Genomic DNA, 21,785 nt, shown 5'->3' with positions numbered 1-21,785 from the left:
TGTCCTGTTAAGCTCGATACCCTATAGGTCTCTTTCTAGTCCAAATTTTAGGCTTAGGTTCGCTTTAGGTTTCGTTTTCCTAAGGCGGGCAAGAAGGGAGCGGTGATGAAATCCGAACCCTTATCTTGTTTAGGCCAGGCCTTGCCCTTTACTAGGAATATAAAAACAGTCTGGTTCGTCCTCAAAAATTATCACCTTAAGGAATACAGTAACCCGCTTGCAGGAGATTCGCGAGTGTTTCGATTGGACTTACCTCCCGTACCAGACGGCGATGAACCGTTGTCGTCGACTCGGGCCACGACTCCTATGTCGTGTGCGAACCCGAGGGGCCGAGACGATATTGTAATCGTCGTCCTTCCCTGCAAACAGTTTATATTTAAGGGTACCCTTCCGTAGGGTTTAAAAATAAAAAAAAAATGTCCCAAAATTAATGTCCAAAGTCCATAAAAAAAATACAAAAGAAAAGAAAGTCTAATAAAAAAAAATTACAAAAATAAAAATGTCACTCTTTTTTTTTTTCTCTCTTATACAAAATAAAGAAAATCTTCTTCTTTCGCTCCTTTAGCTTTGCTTTTCGCTCCCAAACTTTAAGTAAATCACCACAAGCTTTGGCAAAATTGTCTTTCGCTCCAATCTTCAAAAATCTGCAAGGAAACAAAAAGAAACCCAAAAAAACGTAAAGAAGAACAAAAATAATAAAAATAAAAAAAAAATCTAAAAAAAATGCTTACTAAACACAGGTCTGCGTCGGCGGCGCCAAAAATTTGATATATTTTCAAATGATGTTTGTAGTTGTAGTGGTAAACAGGTTCTTTTCAGACTTGTGAAGGTAACAAAATTTCTAGATTTAAATAAAATTTAGGAAAAATAGCAAACTGAAGTAAAATTTTATGGAGAAATAGGGGTTAAGATTCCACCAATCAACAATACTTATGTGATCTAATATTTTTTTACTATGCAATTTAAATAATTGGGTTGATTCTAAATATTTCCAAGAGAGGATTTTCCAAAATATCAAATGTTAATCACAAGTATAATGCATCAAAAGTCTAAAACTAAGCATGCATTATCAAGGGAAAACACAGTTGATTAATAAAAACCATTTAAATCATTTTTATCAATGCAATTAATCATATAAAAATATTGCATAAATTAAAATAGATATTACCACATAATTATTGTGAGAATGGCTTCCTCTGTCACCCCTGGGATTGGGTTTATGTCCTCATCTCAAAAACACACTCACAAGATGTATTCATGGCTAAATAAGTGTTTTTATTGATGAAAATAATTGATAATTGAAGTTTGTAACGCTGTTATACTGTTGCAGCGTCACTGTTACAAAGGGGTAGTGCTGAAAATAATCGATACAACACAAGTGCTGTATAACAACGACACAGAGAGTTCGCTGTTTGCACTGTTGAAGAACGACACTTCGATACTGCTGTAATGAAGAACACGGGATACTGCTGTTTAAGACTGTTAAAGAATGACTGACTCTGAGAGTCTGTTCTTCGTGTTCTTGAAGGTCTTCAATGGCTGGCAGCAGTAGCAACAAAATCTCTCTGTAACTCGATTCTCTCGTCTCTCCTGACCTCTAAACTCTCTCCAAAACTTTTCTAAAACTTTCCAACCCTTCTATGACTTGAACCAACTCTTATATAGTCTTTTAATCCCCAAAAATCTCTACTGAATCCGACATTTTCTTTTCTTTTTCTTCTCTGCGCTGTTGAGAGAATATCTCTCTCTGATCTCCCTGTACGCGTTTATGAGCTATTCTATTGCCCCAAAACTCTCCCAAGACTTGAACATGACCAAGTAGAGTTTTCTTTAGCGTAAAACTCTCCCAGAATCTCCTCAAAAAAAAATCTTTGAAACGTAAACAGAACCATACGTGTCCTATTTGGACTCCGATTTCTTCTCCCGGCTATTCCATCCCAATGTGATCGATCAAAACACATGTACCATCTCTGTTTAGTCCATTCACATCCAGCCCAACTGATTTTGGGGGTTGAATCTCTTTAGAAACCGTCCATTAATCGAATCCAACTCTGCCAGTAAACATGCATGAAGTTTCCCGCCAAAACATTAATTTGAAAACGTGAAGAAATGTGATCTCCCCCTATCCAGTTCTGGTGTCCCTTTAGCAGCTGCCTGGAAATGGGTCATCCCTTAGTAATTAGGTTACCCCTTATCCAAAATCAAGGGTCCGTATAGCAAGTGTCCTATGGGGCATTTTCCGCACTTTTTTCGGGGTTCCTCCGGGGTATTTCTGGGATACTTCCGGTACACTTCTGAGGCGCTTCCGGTACATTATCAACGGAGGTCCAAATGCCACATTTTTAGCCAAATTCGCCGCAAGAGATTATTTTCCAAAAACACCTACAAATACATAAAATAACCAAATAAGTATAATATCGAGCACTAACAATATATATACAAATGAGCTATATTATACACATAAATGTGTCTATCAAGTGTTCTGAATGATTGAGCTAAAAAGGCTTTCTTATGGACGCTAAGTTTTCGCTTTCACGTACACATATCCTAAGGAACTTGGCATAAGCAGGAATTTTCCTAATTGCATCTAATAAAGGAAGGTTTATGGTAACTTGCTTAAAAACCTCCAATATATCATTAAAGTTCGATTCCTTCTTTGTTGATGCTAATAGCTGGGGAAATGGGGCTCCAGGCACAGAATCAGACCTCTCAGGAACCGAATTGGCATCATCGGAAATTTTATCAGCCCCCTCAGTTAGTGGTCCTGAGGTATGAGATCCTGAGGGGTGAACTACAGTATGCTCACTATCGGGCATGGTTACCTGATTGTCTACTACTCTACCACTCCTAAGGGTTCTAATAGCATTCAATTGATTCGATGGTTTTGCACCTACTTCATGAACTCCTCTAGGGTTGGGGGTAGTCTGACTAGGGAGCCTTCCGTTATCTCTCTCACTTAAGGTCTTAGATATTTGGCCGACTTGAAGCTCCATCTTAGCAAGGCTCTGAGCATTAGTTTGAAAGTTCTGCTTGGTTTCCTGTTGAAAACTAATTTGGCTTTGTGCTAACATATCCTGAGTTTTTTTCTAACATCTTAATAGATTCCTCTAAGCTAGTCGTTTTGTTTTCTGGGACGGATGAATTCTTAGTGTAACCAAAACCTGTGGGAGCATTATAATTACTAAACTGACCTTGACTCTGGCCCTTAGACCATGAAAGGTTCGGATGGTTTCTCCAACCAGTATTATAGGTTTCTGAATATGGATCAAACTTCGGACGGTTATCATACCTAGTGTTATTATAGAGAGCATTGGCTTGCTCTTCATTATTCTGGCCTTCCCAAAAAGGCTCCAATCTACCACTAGTGTGACCCACTTCTAAAGCTTCTAACCTTTTCGCTATAACAACAATTTTGGCATATGATTCAAAGCTTCCTTCTACCCTATTAACGTTTCCTCTGCCTAGAAGAATTGTTTTTTGGGGTACCCTATTGCTTTCCCATTGTTGGGTCTTTTCGGCGATTTCATGCAAATATGTCATCGCATCATCAACTGTTTGGTTTTCAAACCCACCTGTACACATGGACTCTACTGTAGTTGTGGTGGGATAATCTAAACCCTCATAAAGGATCTGAACTAACCTAACCTTTTCTAAACCATGATGAGGACATTGGGCTAATAAATCATTGAACCTTTCCAAATACCTATACAAAGATTCTCCCTCCTGTTGTGTAAACGTGCAGATTTGCTTCCTAATAGACGAGGTTTTGTGCCTAGGGAAAAACTTGTTCAAAAAGGCACATGTAAGTTGTTCATAGGTTTCAATTGATTCGGAAGCCAAACCAGACAGCCACGACTTGGCTTTATCTTTTAAGGAAAGGGGAATAACCTGAGTTTTAAAGAATCATCATCAAGGTTTCTAATTTTCAGGGTACCACAAATTTCCTCAAAGTCCCTAACATGGAAATAGGGGTTTTCATTTTCTTTTCCTAAAAAGATTGGGAGCAACTGTAAGGTTCCAGGCTTAAGTTCATAATTTGCTTCAGTTTCAGGTAATTTGATATACGAGGGACGAGTAGTCCTAGTAGGATTCAACAAAGCTTTCAAAGTTGCCATTTCTGGCGCTATTGGACTATCAGGGATTCTTTCCTCAAACGGACGTTCAAAAACGGAATCTTCACGAATCGGACTTTCTAAATTGAGGTAATCAAGACGCTTAGAACTACTAGGTTTCTCTTTAACAAATCTACCTAGGGCGTCTCTTTTACGTTCAGGCATGCAACAGAATAAGGTAGGGAATTCTATGCAAACACAAAACAAGGCTGACTCAACCAAATAAAACCTAAATTTCTAGCAAACAAAAAGCATGATGACTCCACTTAGATTGTTTCTAGACCAGCTTCTATTCTTTCGAAAAGGAACTCGTTACAATCTGAGAAAACCCCTCTGGAATCAATCCGAGTCAAAGTAAGTTGAATCGAGGCGAGGGAAGCTTAGTGGAGCTTTGATACCCAAAGCCTCACCGGTTACAAGGCGCCGCAGTCACGCATTCAACTCACAAAAACCATCACGAACTCCGAAGTATGCTCAAAAGAGTAACCAATATTTTTCGAACGACTTTCCTATTAAGCTCGTTACCCTATAGGTCTCGTTCTAGTCAAAATTTTAGGCTTTCGCGTTTGTTTTTTTTTTCCTAAGGCGGGAAAGAAGAGAACGGTGATGAAATCCAAACCCTTATCTTGTATGGCCAGTCCTTGCCCTTTACTAGGAAATTAAAGCAGCCGTTTTCAAGTCCTCAGCATATATGCAAACGAAGGAATACAGTAAACCCGCTGACAGGGGATTCGCGGGTGTTTCGAAAAACTTACCCCCCAAACCAGACGGGCGGAAAACCGCTGAAGTCGACTCGGGCCATGACTCCTATGTCATGTACGAACCCGAGGGGCCGAGGCGATATCGTAATCACCGTCCTTCTCTGCACATAGTTTTTATTTAAACCAACCCTTCCGTAGGGTTTAAAAATAATAATGTCCCAGTCCAAAAATAAAGTCCAAAAAGTGTCCAAAAATAAAAAGAAAAATTACAAAAAAAAAAAATCCTATTTACAGTTTCTAAAAATAAACCAAAATAACTATATACAAAATCTTCTTCTTCACTCCTTTCGGATTCCTCTTTTCTTTCCTTCTTTGGCGATGCTTACCTTTTATAGCACTTTTTCTTTCCTTGTAGATTTGCTCGAAATCTGGAATGAATCAAAAAATACCAAAGGCGTAAAAGAGAAAAAAAATTCTAAAAGAGATAAAATAAATCTAAAACCTAAAACCTAATACAAATCCGCGTCGGCGACGCCAAAAATTGATGTAGTTTTTTATGTTGTTGTAGATAGTGGTAAAAGGTTGTCGTTCACTCAGACTTGTGAAGATTTGTTTTAGACTTAAATTAAAATAAAAACTCAAGATGAAGTTGTTATCCAGATTATAAAAAACACCGAGACTCAGGATTCCACCATTGACCAATTAAGTGATTTAATCTAATCAATATTCATGCAATTCTTTGCGTTTAAAGTGATTCTAATATATTTCCTCTAGTAGATTTTTGAAGTAACAATTGTATACATCAAGCATGAAACATCAAAAGTCTTAAACTAAGCATGCTCCATCAAAACGGATCACAATCATTCAATAAAAATAAATTTTCCAATATTAATTCCATGCAAATAATCATAAAAGCAATTGCAAGAATTAATTAAAATAGAAATATACCACTTTTCATGGAACAATGGCTTCCTCCGTCGCCTCGGCTAAGGGGTTTAGCTCCTCATATTAATCAATTGCTCAAAATACATGTTTATAGCCCAAAAGTTGATTAAAAGATGAAATAGTGCTAAAGCAGTGAGTTTAAGACTGCCAGAAAGGGTCACAGAAGAACGATAAATTAAAAGTGCTGCTACGCCGTTGTTTTAAGACCGTCAGCCGCTGGTCGTAGTCACTGTTGAAGAACGACTGTCAGTGAGGGTCTGTTCTTCGTGTTCTTCAGCAGCAGCAGCAGCAGAAAAATATTTTGATCAAACTCTAGTTTCTTCTTTTATGGCTCTCCTAAGGTTCCCAAACTTTCGATACCTCTTCTATATGACCCAACCAATCTATTTATATTAAAAAGACCGATTAAATCTCTCCAGAATCTTCCAAAATATCTTCCTTTCTTTTCACGGCAAAGTTGCGGCAATTTCGTGTTTTAGAGTTTCTACGCGTTTCTGAGCTTTCCTTTTGATTCTAAACTCTTCCTTAGATATATATGAATCTTTGGGAATTTTTATAGCTCTTTAGTCTCTCTAGAATTTCCTAAAACAAGTCACACACGTGACTTTCCATATTTTTCCGTTGAGGTAAAAACCCGTCGATTGAGCCCAAGTTAATCCTTTCCAACACCCATATTAGATTCCTAGACCCATAAGGAGTCTATCCTATGAAAATCAGAGGTTTAGTCGACCTCAAACTCCTCCAAATCACGCACAACAAATCTGCCAGAGATGTTTCTCTTTTCCCGCCAATTTCAAAATTCAAAAGGTGAAGGTGACCTCCCCCTAGTAAATTAGGTTACCCCTTATCCAGGGTGCTGGGGTCCGCATAACACTTGTCCCTTGGGTGCCTTTAGTAATTTTTCTGGGATGTTTTCAACACTTTTTCGGGGTTCCTTCGGGGTATTTCTGGGGTGTCTCTGGCATACTTCTGGGGTGCTTCTGGTACGTTATCTACGGAGGTTCAAATGCCACATTTTGAGCCAATTTCGCCGCAAAAGCTTATTTCTCCAAAAACACCAAAAAGACATAAAATAACCAAATAAGTACAAAATCGAGCACTAACAATATATACAATTGGGACAAATTAGACACATAAATGCATCTATCAGTTTTTAGCTTAGTGTTAAAATCGTAAAACCGTACATCTGACGTGACGTCACTATGACTATTAGCGCATTTATCGTACCAATCAGCATGCGTACGTAAGAATTACCAGGGTACCTTTTATCTACAAGTGTCATATTCCACGGCATAACCCTTAGCATTGACCGACATCATCTATACCAAACCCTAATTCTCATGCTACCGTGCCAATGGCAAACCATACCAGCCACGTCTCCGCGTTAAGGCATGCCAACCATGCCAGCCACGTCTCCGCGCCAAGACATGCCAACCATGCCATCCGCACCACCGTGTCAATGGCAAACCATGCCAGCCACGTCTCCGCTCCAAGGCATGCCAACCATGCCAGCCGCACCACTGTGTCAATGGAAAACCATGCCAGCCACGTTTCCACGCCAAGGCATGCCATCCGCACCACCGTGACAATGGAAAACTGTGCCAGCCACATCTCCGCTCCAAGGCATGCCAACCATGCCAGCCGCACCACCGTGCCAATGGAAAACCATGCCATCCACATCTCCGCGCCAAGGCATGCCAACCATGCCAGCCGCACCACCGTGCCAATGGAAAACCATGCCAGCCATGTCTCCGTGCCAAGGCATTCCAACCATGCCAACCACGTCTCCGCGCCAAGGCAACCATGCCAGCCGCACCGCCGTGCCAATGGCAAACCATGCCATGGCGGACTTTCCTTCAAGGCTGCCAAAACGAAGGGTTGCGATAATCAACAACCACCCGTCCATCTGAGAAGCAGATCTTAGCCGTCCAAGGTCGCCACCCGACGCATGGTAACCTTTGGCCCAACGCCAAAACCCTAATTTTTTCTGTGCCCAAACTATGCCAAAACCCTAGTTTTGGCTGCGCATAAACCATTCCTAGCCTGGCCATTCCTAACACATGCCAAAGCCATGCACGACGCTGGATTCCAAAACGAGGGGTTGCGATAATCAACGGCCACCCTTTCCGTCTGATATGAAGATCTTGTTCGTCCAAGGTCACCAACCAACACATGGTAACCTTTGTCCCAACGTCAAAACCCTAGTTTTGGCCGCGTCTAAACCACGCCAAGGCATGCCAACCATGCCGCATGTGCCAATGGCATGCCGTGCCAGACACCTTTCCGCACCAAGGCATGCCTACCATGCCACATGTGCCAATGGCATGCAACAGCAACATGCTACATTTTTTCCACAAAAACACTCGAGACATCAACACATGTCACAAACTGGGGGATGCTCATTGGGTATTGGTTTGGCGGTTGACAGCGTGCGGCGTACACTACGCCCGTTACAAGACAGTGTCATAAAGATGAGGCGGTTAGTAAATACGGGGAGTAATGGTGAAACGCTTTCCATCATTATGGAACATCAATTCCAGGCGTTACCGGTTACCACCTCCTCCCATTTACACATCCGTTTTCCATTTCTTATGTGACCAGAGTATGTTTCACTTCGACTTGTATAAATAGGTCTGACCTATTTCCACCGAACAACAAGTTTTCGATCAGGAACATACAACACTCAGAAATCACTTGTTAGATTTCCCATCTGTTAGCCTTCACTTTCTGTTACAAGTCAAACAACTACTCTTCCAGAATCGACTATTCTGGTCTGAACACTCTCTTCCCTTCCCTCCCTAAAACCAACCCTTCTCCTCCTTTTTGTGACCGAAGACAGTATGGAACGGCCATTTCTTGGTTTAGGTCGGATTTGTACAGATTGATATCTCGAATCTAAAGTACTCTGTTGCAGTACATTGTTTAGAGTTTAGACTCGTTTCTCACCCACTCACGCGAAATTAACGAAATCAACAGAAACCGTTTTCACCCTCAAACATATGGATAAACAAATTAAAACAATTCATTACACATACGCTTGATTCCCGACTTCAACAACACATAAACTGCATACATTCAATCCTTAAGAATGTTGATGTTAACATTATAATAACGAAGATAATAATCCCCCTAAATGTGAGATTTGTAGAATTTCAATCCGCACGTCTTTGTTATACCAATTCATATGATATGTTACTCCCCTTTAGTCTGTGCTTTTCCTCTTTCATTAGATAAACGTTTCAAGCACCAATGTCGTCTTCCCTAGTGACACCAACCAATATAACATCAATACCAGTATCACTTGTTTACTCCATATATTTGTCCCCTTTTTTTCACAATATGACAAAGAAACGAAAAAATAAAGGACAACACGAAAAGGATCTTACAAATCTCAAAATAGACTTGTAACCTGTAGAGTCAAGCACGAGGGTTCCACACACCATTTTTGATAACCGATATCAAAACCGAAACTACAAAGTAATTATGTTTTGATATGTTACCACGAAAATAATTGTCCGAAGAAATTTTCCCAAATAGTTTAGCAAACCAAAAGTCAACTAATCACATTAGTTCCTTTGCTAAATCGATTGTACAAATACAATCTCTTCATTCGATAAGACCAAAATAAAGATAACTCTATTTTTCTCATCAGGTTCTAATTATCCATATAACTTAGACCTTTAAATTTTAAACAAGCCAAATACTAGGTTAGTTAACTAGTATTTCTTGTTAAGGCATTCGATTAGACTTGAATAACCGAAACCTCACGTTTGATAAGTCTAACTAAGATCAGAATTAACTTAGTTTATCTTATCCGGAATCAAATTAGACTAAACAATTCACCCCGTAAACATTTTCTTTTTTAAGCCATAAATAATTCATACAAATCAAATAAATCAACTTGCATAATTATTCACCTCAACCGGAAGCAATTGAAACAACATAGACATTAAAGCACCACAATTGCACCGAAATTTTGTAAGCCTAAACAGATACCACACAATAAAGCAAGATAACAATAGTTTTTCTTAACCAGAACCAATTGAATCACACACACATCCATACACACATAATGGAATAAAACATCAATTGTACCGAAATTTTTTTAAGCAAAAGTAAAACGATATATGCAATAAAATCAGGCTTTTCTTAAAAAGGAAAACAATTAACTAACAAGATTGTTACCTCAATTTCGCATCCACTTCTCCAATATGTTTGCATCTTCTTCTTCCAGGTAGAATTGATATCGAAATACCATTATGTTGTCATCCTTATGCAAAACAAAAGAATAAAAACAACCAACCTTTACCAGAGAAAGGTTGAAAACCGGTTTTGAACTATTGCAAGCAAAAGTTGAAAACCTGCGAAACACATCTGTTTTTATGCTAAACCAAAACCGATTCAACATATTGTGACTTTTTCATATATTGTTTCTATCAGAACCCCTCACGATCCTTTGATAAAACCTACCAACATGGGCTAAAACTTAATCCTGCTAAATCAAAAAGTCACCCAAACCATAAGGGTTCACAACATTATGAGATCGAATATCAAGGTAATAAAATCGAAATCAAGCATCCCATAAACATCTATAGAAATAATAAATCATTCAAGCACATGCTATGTAAATCAAAAACTATCACAAGAAAAATTATAAATCAAATAACTTTATTCATAATAGACTTAATACACTCAATGAAAGAAATAAAAAATTAATGTCTATTTTTCTAGATTAAGTATTACATCATATAACTTAATCTCTAGTGGTGCTCTTGTTGTTCAATGAGGTTTCTTCAGTGTTCAAACTGTTAAAGCATGTCTCAAGAGACTTGTCTGCAACCACTTCTTGTTTTTCAAGTTCTTCAATTAGAACCTTGAGTTCATCAAGAGCTCCTTTTGACCCTTCGATATTTTATTTTAACCAATCTTGATGTCGAACAGTCATAATAAGATTGGCTTCCAGTTCTTCAAAACCTTGGGTATAGTGAGTCATACTATCCGAGCGAATCCACTTGTTTTGTTTGGATCTTGCTTGTTGTAAGCCAACATACACGACTCATCTTGTGATCCAACTGAACTATCAGAATCATAATTGGACATGATTTTTGATATGTTTCTCTTCTTCCTCTCTGTATTGATTCCTTGACAATCTTTAACCTTTTGAGATTCCTCCTTATCAGCTTTTGAGATACTGCGAGTTATTGGAGGCATGCTCGGTTATATATATATATATATATATATAAAGGATTGATCAGGAAATCAGAATACAGACAGGAGATAGTTTTCATTTAAAGAGAGACAACTTTCGGATCGAGTTAGAGTTTTATTAAAATTTTAAAATTCCTTTTGTCCGAACTTCTCAAGTTAGAGTTTTATTAAAATTTTAAAATTCTAAATAAAACCAATTTCTGGAAGATCATGTTAAACATGAACATTTCTTCAGGCAACCATGGATTCGCAGCTATCCATAAAGTGTCATTTTCTGGTAAACATAAATACTACAGAAACACATGTGCTCCAGTTTTATTGTGCCTTTCCCATCCATGAATAAGAGCACCAAAAAGGATGAGAGAGCACCATTTTGATACAGCTAAGTTGTATCGGAGTAAGCTTTTCCTAGCTTACAGTGAATATCAGAAACATAGTTCATGTTCCTTTTCGGGAATTTCTGCCCAATATATTTTCTCCCAATACGATGATCTTTTCTAACTCTAGAGATATGATCATGTGGAGAAATTGTACTAACGTGAGAATTCTCAGAGATAGATAGATCTCTCTTAATTCTTCCAATGATTTTCTCATTCTAAGGACTTCCTTATGATTCACATTTGTGTGATTATCTGAAACAATTATTGGAAACTCCGGATTGTTTCTTTTGGTAGAGATTCTCTCTTTTCCTCTCTTCTGGAGTCGTTCTTCATCAAAACAACTGTTTCGATATGGATGGGAAGGAACCTTTTTCCATAAGCGATTATAAACTCTTTCCTATGATCCTTTTGAGTTGATCTTATCAGGTAGTGGTATAATTTTGTATTTCTACTGAGGAATGGTCTTTCAGTTTTTTAAGACAAGAAACTTCTTTCAATATTTTTACCACAATATGTTGAAGAAGTATAAGTTTCCTGTCAAGTGACTGAAAAGTGTATTCCTTAAGATCACTTTCACGGAATCGGTTCAAAGTTTCCTTTGGACAAGATTTCGTTTGATCATCAGTAGATAAATAAGATGGTTTTTTATCCTCTTTTGACTTGATGTAGTTAGGAAAACTACTATCATCTTGATCTATTTCAGATGTGACTAAACTGGTTTTATCACACTCTGTAAAAGTCAAGCAAGGACTTTTAGTTTCCTCGATATCAGAAGAAATCACAACAGTATCATTTGTCATAATCATAGGACGTGTCTCTTTTTCTTGATAAAGAGATTTACCAAGAGCTTCTAATTTGACAGTGAGATTTATATTCTCTTTATCCAGACTATGCAGTTGACTGTCTTTATCTATGATCTCCTGTTTAAGAAGATTTGTCTCTGTCTTTAATATCAGCACTTTAGAAGACAGAGATTTTATAGTCTTTAGGAGTTTTACCAACTCTTTATCAACATCTTCTTTTTCATCAGAAAAAGACATAGATGTTTTCGCAACTCCTGGATCATGAGTTAACGAAGTGGTAACATCTTAAACTTTTGAGTATTCATACTGTTGCATAACGTTAACTGAATCAGACATATATTTAATTCTTATAGGATGGGTCGCACCAAACAAAGATTGTTAGATCTTTTCGTGTTTTCCTGCTCTGATACCAATTGAAAATGCGAGAGTACCCAAATATACCTCAAGCTAAAACTTTTCCTTCCTATAAGTCCTTTCTCTGAAAGTGATTGTCTATGGACTGAGTCGAGACAATACAACTAATCGGTTCACACTTTGTGTGATCGTATATGGATACGAGATCGAGACAATATAACAACGAAGTATGTATACTCGATAAAAAGGTTCAGACTTAACCAAACACAATAGGATTTCTTATCAAGTAAATAGGAATTAACGTTTGTGTAATTTACTTTAATTATAATGCGGAAAATAAAAGTAAATGACACAACAAGATTTTGTTAACGAGGAAACCGCAAATGTAGAAAAACCCCGGGACCTTGTCCGGAATTGAATACTCTCAGGATTAAGCCGCTATACAAAATAAACCAACTTCGTATAGTTGATACCAAGCAATTAAACCTATAGTTCACCTAGTTACGTCTGTATTCCCACGCCTCCAACTTATGAATAATTCACGTACTTGGAACAATTCCTTTGGTTCGTATTCCAAACAGTAAAGGAACAACGAATATGTTTGGTATCAACTCTCTTCAACCAAGTGATATGAGTTGGACAAAGGCTCTTCTGTTTATCTTAACATAAACTCCTTCGTCAGGTCCTTAGATCTATCTTATGTTCAATTACCAAAGTAATCGTCAGATTTTGCAATCAATACTTTTAATCACAAAGAATTATATTAATGTTGATCTACTCAACTAATCAATCTAATCTACAAAAGGATAAACCGATTATAGTTGGATCCTCTTTTAAGAGAAACAAGTATTGTGCACACCAAAGATTTATAAATCCAGGTCAGAAATCTTCTATCTCTTCTTTGTCTTCAAATCTTCTTAGATCTTCAATAAACACCTGCACACAAATACTTGAATATCTTGTGCTCAATCACACACAGAACAGAGTCTGTTAACAATGGATTATCACAAGATTGTCTTTAGCACTAACAATAGTCTAAAGATCCCTGTCGAAACTTCGAACTAGTTTGAGTGAATCTTATATCAGAAGAGAATATTCTCAAGCATAAACAAACTAGGTGAAATCAAAGTTCAACCACCGTTAGTCGATCAAATCAATCGAAAATAAAAGATAAACCGCAATTATCTAGTTTCCCACCAACGGTACTAATAGAGCTTCTCAATCCCAAAGAATACTTTAAACTGAGCGACCGTAAGAGATTTCTTTTAATTAGGTTACTCTCCTCTTCGAATAGGAGGCTTCTCCAGTAACAACACAACAAGAGGAAGTCTGTTGTCATGGAGGATTAGTTTGCTAGAAATGTAAACTCAAAGTATTTATAGAAAAGGAAGTAGGACACCAAGGAGCTTCCAAAACCGAAAATATTCTCAAGACATGCAATATAATTTCCAAATTCGCTTTTCATAATTCCTGGAAATGCTCTGTCCAAAATAATGACCGAAAATCTCCTTGGAAAATCTTTAACTAGTAAATGCACATTACTAATTCTTATTTGTTCATATATATAATTAAAAACCTTAATTAAAAGATTCTTAACTTATTTAATTTCGATCATAGGATTTTCTTCCTTTTAGCTATTAAGGAATATATTTGAACAATAAAAGATACGCATTAATGCACATGTTCAAAGTATGTCGACATCCTTACTTTGTAAGTCCTCTTTCATACTTACACACTTGTGTTGATGGTGGTTTTTAGTTTAGGGATAAAGTTGTAAATTTTTCGCATTTAATATGATGTCACTCTGCAAAGAGACAGAGACATGTAAAAGTGATGAGTGTTCAACCTCTTCACTAGTGCATTTATTGAGCAACTCAATATTTTCTTATGAAATTTACCTAGAATGGTGCATGTAGCAACAATCCCATATATTCTGTAAATTTTGGCACCTTGCGTGTATTATTCGGTTAATATAAGTTTCTTTGGATGCTTTTTGTGCTATGTTCCCGGCTGAACCTTTAATATTTATATGGCATGACAATTTGTGTTCACTCGCAGCAGAGTAGCACCAATTTCGAGATATCAAGGCTAAGGTCCTTGTAAATGAACTTAAAGAACTCTGTGTCAACACATAGAATTCAATCAATTTTGTGATAATTCACAAGATTCAGATATTACCCTGACTAATTTGCAAAAATTAGGAATTTGCGCCCTGCGCAGTATAATAGACATTGCCTGTCAAAATTAAGTCTAGGAGAATTAGGCAATTAATCCGCCATGGATTAGTAGGTGCAAAATCCTACCCACAATCAGAAAACAAGGAATAAAGGAGTCGCGGAATAGGAGCAACAGAAAAGGGAGGTGGCCATGCCATAAGCCAGCCGGAACCACTTGCAAGTGGCGACACCCCATGCTGCTCGAACCGGTCCCTATTCCCGCCACACGCACATGAATTGTGGATGGGCATGTCGGCCCTATTTCCCATCGACCAATCAGGTCGCTTTAAATCCGTAACACGCACACCAGAAGTGCGGCCATACCCGCAGTTGGCCGTCTCCTCTTTTAATCTATCAATCAGGTTGCTCTAAACCTTCCACAGTATTAAAAGAGTCAAGGTTGCGCCAGAAGATCACAATGCCAAATTGGATTTCCGAAGTTGCGCCAATACGCTAGTTGGCATGCCAAACATGCCAAACGTGCCACTTATGTTCCGGCATATTAGTGACATGCCGAACATGCCATGTCTCGCCAAAACGTTAATTGGAACAAACCTGCCACTTTACCACAAAAGCATGCCGAACGTGGAAACGTACCATAAATAGCGCGCCAATGTGCTAACCTACTTCTTGTTCGTTGCCAAACACCATAACATATTCCAATTAGGGTATTCTAAACACGGCTCTTATTAGCATTATTCGAAACCCTAATTTCCAGTCGTGGCCCCATGGTTTTTAAAAGCGTACGCTTCACGCTTCGCTTTAAATTTCAGCATTTCGCTCCGAAGCGGTCATGTAAAGCACATCTTTCATGAAGCGTACGCTTCACTTAAAATTTCAGCATTTCGGTCTGAAACGGTCATGTGAAGCGCATCTTTCATGAAGCTTTAAAAATTGCGCCTAATTTTTAAAGCTTTTAAAAGAAAATTTTGAATTTTTAAGGGGGAATTGAATGCCCCACCTCCCACTCGTCTGGAGTAGGTTGAACTAGTGTACACATGCTTTTTTTTTAATAAAAATTACTTATATAAAATTTATATAGATATTATGTTCCTAATAAATTTATAGTTACTAGTTACAACTAATTTATTTATAAGAAAACATCCACTTCAAACATCAACCATGAAGCGACGCTTCACGCTTCGACATACGCATCGTTTCCTAAAAATGAAAAAAGCTTCACGCTCCGCTTGACGCTTTCAATACCTTGCGTGGCCCAATTACGTTACTTTGACTCTACAACATGCCAGGAGCCATGTGGAACCCGCCAAACCCTAAAAATGATGCCATTCTATAACCACATGCGGATATCCTTGCACCTGTGGTTATTCCCATGTTATGTCTTGCCATAATTATTTTAATGTGGCCATGACGCTGATTGCATAAGACGCCACCGTCTCGCGGCCATGCCACACGCGCTAATTAGGGTTTCGGTATGCCAAACCCTAATTTAGCTAAAGTTTCCACGCCAACTAAGTCAAGTAATTCTCCTAAGGCCTTAAAGTTTGATGTAACAACATGGCCAATGTTACCGGAGCCATATTTGGGTCTAACACCAATATGCCAAAATAGCTGCCATGGCTATGCTAGGCGCCACTATGTCATTGGCATTCCGCTGTATGCCACTACGCCATTGGCATTTGCCACTAACGCCACTGTGATACCATCAGGCACTAACAAAATGTGTCCATAATCCATGGCCACCCTTTTTCATGAGTTACGATCTCAGCCGTCCAAATTCGCCACAGAATTGACAGGCCTGTGGAAATGTTTGGGCGACCAATTAAGACAAGCCAAATAGGAACACATGTTATTCTCCTGCGGCAATTCTCCTGACTTTGACTTGCCATACATAACAACCTTCTACATGTTTTCCATGAAAACACTCGAGACATCAAACATGTCACAAACTGGGGGATACTCATCAGGGTATTGGTCTGGCGGTTTGCAGCGTGCGGCGTGCAACACGCTCATTATAAGAAAGTGTCAGAAAGCAGGGCAGTTAGTGGCGGCAAGAAGTAGTGGGTGTAAACTAACCCATCTCCTTCATAATGGGAACGTGGTTTTCTGGCATTTACACACGACCCAACTTCTCCATCACTCAATCATTCCCACTTTCTACGAGATCAGGGTGCGTTCAATATGACTTGTATAAATAGGTTCTACCTATTTCAACCAAAGGGAAACAGTTTTGGTTAACAACAACACAGTATCCTGAAAACACCAAATAACTGATAGCATACATTCAGCAAGCCAGTTCCACATTCTGATACAAGTCATAAAACAACCACACCTTCAAAATTAAACATTCTGGTCTCAACACCTTCTTTGCTTCCCTCCCCAATACCAACCCTTCTCCTTCACTTTGTGACCGAAGCAAGACTGGAACGACAATTTCTTGGTTTAGGCCAGGATTGTACAGATTGATCTCTCAAAAAGTACTCTCATGCAATGCATTTGTTTTAGGTTTAGATTCGTTTCTCACCCACCCAAATTTACCAAAACCAGCAGAAACAGTTTTTACCCATAAACAATTATCGACCACAGTGGGAGATTAATCTCTCGGTTGCAATACCAATTTCCAATTTCATTTTTCAATCCCAATTTCAAGATGGTAGAGCTCAGGGGTCTGGGTCAACAACAAACCCTGATGCCACGCGCTGAAAACGCCATTGATATCAACGTTCCTTCCAGTGACATCAATGTACCACCTGTCAGCATGATCAACACCCGCGGCGCCGAAGATTCTACAACCAACACCAGTGGCGTAGGAAACGTTCCCTCAGGCGTTACACCTCCGATCACCAGAGCCAGAGCCGCTGCCGCCACCCCCATTGTTTCTTCAAGTGTGACACCCTCAGTTGTCACCAAAGCTGTTGTCACTCCACCATCAGGACGAGAGACCGGAGGATCCAGAGGAAGCCAACCCACTATTACCATTTCTGATTTGATAAAAAGACTAGAAGTTCTTGCTAAGGCTCAGACGGACATGGCCACAACTCAAAAGGAGCAAAACAATGAACATCTGAATAATTAGTCACGGGATTCAGAATTCGGGCGTTAGATTGTCATAAACCAAATGTGACTGAACATCAATTGGTGGAGTTGTGCATTAATGCTTTCTGGGGACTCTGTTCACAAAACCATGTGATCTATAAAGGGGAAAGTGTGTGAGATTCTATATTTCTCCAAGGTGCATCGCGGAGATATATTTTGGGTCCTCAACCGTGTTGCATTGGCGCTTCGACCTTTGCCCCAGGAGCCGCTTCAACGTTCTCTCCAGAAGCCGTCGCTTCAACGTTCTCTCCAGAAGCCGCTCCGCTTTAACGTTTCGATCCAGGAGTCGCTTCAATGTTTCGCTTCAGAAGCCTCCGCTTCAACTTTTCGCTCCAGAAGCAGCTCCTCTTCAATGTTTGTCTCCATAAGCCTCTTCAACGTTCTCTCCAGAAGCCTTCACTCCTTCCTGCCAAGGTTCGTTCCCGTAGCCGCCGCTCCTACCTATCAAGGATTGTGATCGCAGCCATCCAAGTGTCTTATGATCACAACTGCTGCCAAGAAACGCTACTGCTCGTTTGTTGATACGATCCAGAGATTCACCATAGCAACAACCACTAAAAAGAATATTTCGTCCATGTGATGTTCCAAGCATCCCATCCAGGAGAGTACAATAAGCTTGTATCAAATCACAGAGGCGTGGATTCAAGGAGGTGCAATCAAAGTAAGCTACACTTGGGTACTGAAGCCTCCTTCAGGTTTAGAAGTTTAAACGCAGTCACCGCCTTACTAGCGAATGCAATGGAAGCACATCTTCCACGAGAAAATAAGCTCAGGACAATTACACAAGGGGACTTTTGTCACACTGCTTACTCATGGGAGAGCCTCATACACCTAAAGCCTAATCATGTGCGAAGGACATGCCTAGCTGAGACAGAGCTAAGTAATTATCCTTAAACTAAATTTTTTATATCTATTAGGCATATCAAATAAATTTTAAATCTCTTAGTGTTGAGACGTGAAAATTCCTCAACACTCACCACTGTATTGACAAACAAACTGCCTCAACACATTTTTCCTCTTAGTGTTGAGACGTGTAAATTCCTCAACACTCACAACTATGTTGCCAAACATGCTTCCTCAAAACCTTTCCTCTTAGTGTTGAGACGTGTAAATTCCTCAACACCCACTACTGTATTGCCAGGCATGCTGCCTCAACACACCTTTCCTCTTGGTGTTGAGACGTGTAAATTCCTCAACACTCACTACTGTGTTGCTAGGCATCCTTCCTCAACACATCTTTCCTTTTAGTGTTGAGACGTGTAAATTCCTCAACACTAACTACTGTGTTTCCAGACATGTTGCCTCAATACACCTTTCCCCTTAGTGTTGAGATGTGTAAATTCCTCAACACTCACTACTGTGTTGCTAGGAACGCTTCCTCAACACATCCTTCCTCTTAGTTTTGAGACGTGTAAATTCCTCAACATTCAATACTGTGTTGCTAGGCATGCTTCCTCAATACATCCTTCCTCTTAGTGTTGAGACGTGTAAATTCCTCAACACTCACTACTGTGTTGCCAGGCATGCTGCCTCAGCACACCTTTCCTCTTGGTGTTGAGACGTGTAAATTCGTCAGCACTCACTATTGTGTTTCCAGGCATGCTGCCTCAACACACCTTTCCTCTTAGTGTTGAGACGTGTAAATTCATCAATACTCACTATTGTGTTGCTAGGCATGCTTCCTGAACACATCCTTCCACTTAGTGTTGAGACGTGTAAATTCCTCAACACTCAATACCGTGTTGCAAGGCAAACTGCCTCAACATATTTTTCCTCTTAGTGTTGAGACGTTCAAACTCCTCAACACTCACCTTTGTGTTGCCAGGAAAACTGCCTCAATACATTTTTCCTCTTAGTGTTGAGACGTTCAAACTCCACAACACTCACCATTGTGTTGCCAGGAAAATTTCTTCAACACATTTTTCCTCTTAGTGTTGAGACGTTCAAACTCCTCAACACTTACCACTGTGTTGCCAAGCAAACTGCCTCAACACGTTTCTCCTCTTAGTGTTGAGACGTGTAAATTCCTCAACACTCAATACCGTGTTGCCAGGAAAATTGCCTCAACACATTTTTCCTCTTAGTGTTGAGACGTTCAAACTCCTCAACACTCACCATTGTGTTGCCAGGCAAACTGCCTCAATACATTTTTCTTCTTAGTGTTGCGACGTTCAAACTCCTCAACACTCACCACTGTGTTGCCAGGAAAATTGCCTCAAAACATTTTTCCTCTTAGTGTTGAGACGTTCAAACTCCTCGACACTCACCATTGTGTTTCCAGGAAAACTTCCTCAACACATTTCTCCTCTTAGTGTTGAGACGTTCAAAATACTCAATACTCACTAGTGTGTTGTCATGCAACTTTCCTCAACACATCTTTCCTCTTAGTGTTGAGAAGTACAAATTCCTCAACAGTCACTACTGTGTTGTTATGCACACTGCCTCAATACAGTATAATATTGATGGCTCCACCACCTCAACACTCATCTTTGTATTCAAGGCTCACTGCACCAACACTACATGGCACTAGTACTCTGTGGCCAAGACAGAAGCGTGCCATCACAAAGATTGCGGATTGATCATGCCTCTTGCCAAAGGTCAATCGAATTTTCCTGGTAATCTTCTCATGTCTTGCCCTTTCGATTTTTTAACCTTGTATGTCACCATCTCATGCTTACCCCACAACAATGCCACTGTTACGTGCTAAGCAGGGGACTTAATGTTGATGGTGGTTTTTAGTTCAGGGATAAAGTTGTAAATTTCCCGCATTTAATATGCTGTCACTCCGCAAAGAGACAGAGCTATGTAAAAGTGATGAGTGTTCAACCTCTTCACTGGCGCATTTATTGAGCAACTCAATATTTTCTTATGAAATTTACCCAGAATGGTGCATGTAGCAACAATTCCAGATATTCTGTAAATTTTGGCACCTTGCCTGTATTATTCGGTTAATATAAGTTTCTTTGGATGCTTTCTGTGCTATGTTCCTCGGCTGAACCCTTAATATTGATATAACATGAAAATTTGTGTTCACTCGCAGCAGAGTGGCACGAATTTCCAAGTATCAATCAAGGATAAGGTCCTTGCATAAAGAATTCAATCGGAAAGCATATTGCTCTCTGGAAATGAACTTAAAGAACTCGGTGTCAACACATAGAATTCAATCAATTTTGTGATAATTCACAAGATTCAGATATTACCCTGACTAATTTGCAAAAATTAGGGTTGCGCCCTATGCAGTATAATAGACCTTGCCTTTCAAAATTAAGTCTAGGCGAACTAGGCAATTAATCCGCCATGGATTAGTAGGTGCAAAATCCTACCCACAATCATAAAAAAAAGGAATAAAAGGAGCCGCGGAATAGGAGCAACAACAAAGAAAGGTTGCCATGCCATAGGCCAGCCGGTGCTACTTGCAAGTGGCCACACCCCATGCTGCTCGAACCGGCCCCTATTCCCGTCACACGCACATGAATTGTGGCTGGTCCCATGCTTTCCAGTCCTATTCCCATCAACCGATCATGTCGCTTTAAATCCGCAACACGCACACCAGAAGTGTGGCCACACCCGCAGTTGGCCGACCCCTCTTTTAATCAACCAATCAGGTGGCTCTAGGGCTGCACAAAACCGACTCAACCCACCAACCCAACCCACATCCGCCTGAAAATACCCGCACCCGACCCAACCCATTTAGGAGCGGGTCGACTATGGGTCACAACATCAAAACCCATCGTATGGTGGGTCGACTGTTGGTGACAACTTCCCTCACCCGACCCAACCCACCCACCCACATAAATATTTCTAAATTAATGTTAACCCTTAGATTACCTATCCTAGATGAACCACATCCATTGAAGTGATAATATATAATACCTAAACCTAATCATCGGTAGCTTCTCTTGACTGAAGAGTCTTCAATCGGTTCCCTTCAACGGCAGTCTCAGAGGCTCAGTTTATTTTTTCATTTTCTCTTCGCTTTGTAAATCAAATCACAGCATCACCAGCAACA

General features: G+C 39.5%; 1 non-coding gene across 1 annotated transcript; it reads left to right on the top strand.

Moving 5' to 3' along the window:
• Positions 1-3,652: 3,652 nt before the first annotated feature.
• LOC113362438 lies at positions 3,653-3,756 on the top strand. Its single transcript, XR_003365715.1, has one exon. It is a non-coding gene; the product is annotated as a small nucleolar RNA R71 (small nucleolar RNA).
• The last annotated feature ends 18,029 nt before the right edge of the window (positions 3,757-21,785 follow it).

This window comes from Papaver somniferum, chromosome 3, assembly GCF_003573695.1.
Source record: "Papaver somniferum cultivar HN1 chromosome 3, ASM357369v1, whole genome shotgun sequence".
In the NCBI taxonomy this organism is placed as follows: Eukaryota; Viridiplantae; Streptophyta; class Magnoliopsida; order Ranunculales; family Papaveraceae; genus Papaver; species Papaver somniferum.
This window is presented reverse-complemented; position numbering and strand designations above follow the sequence as displayed.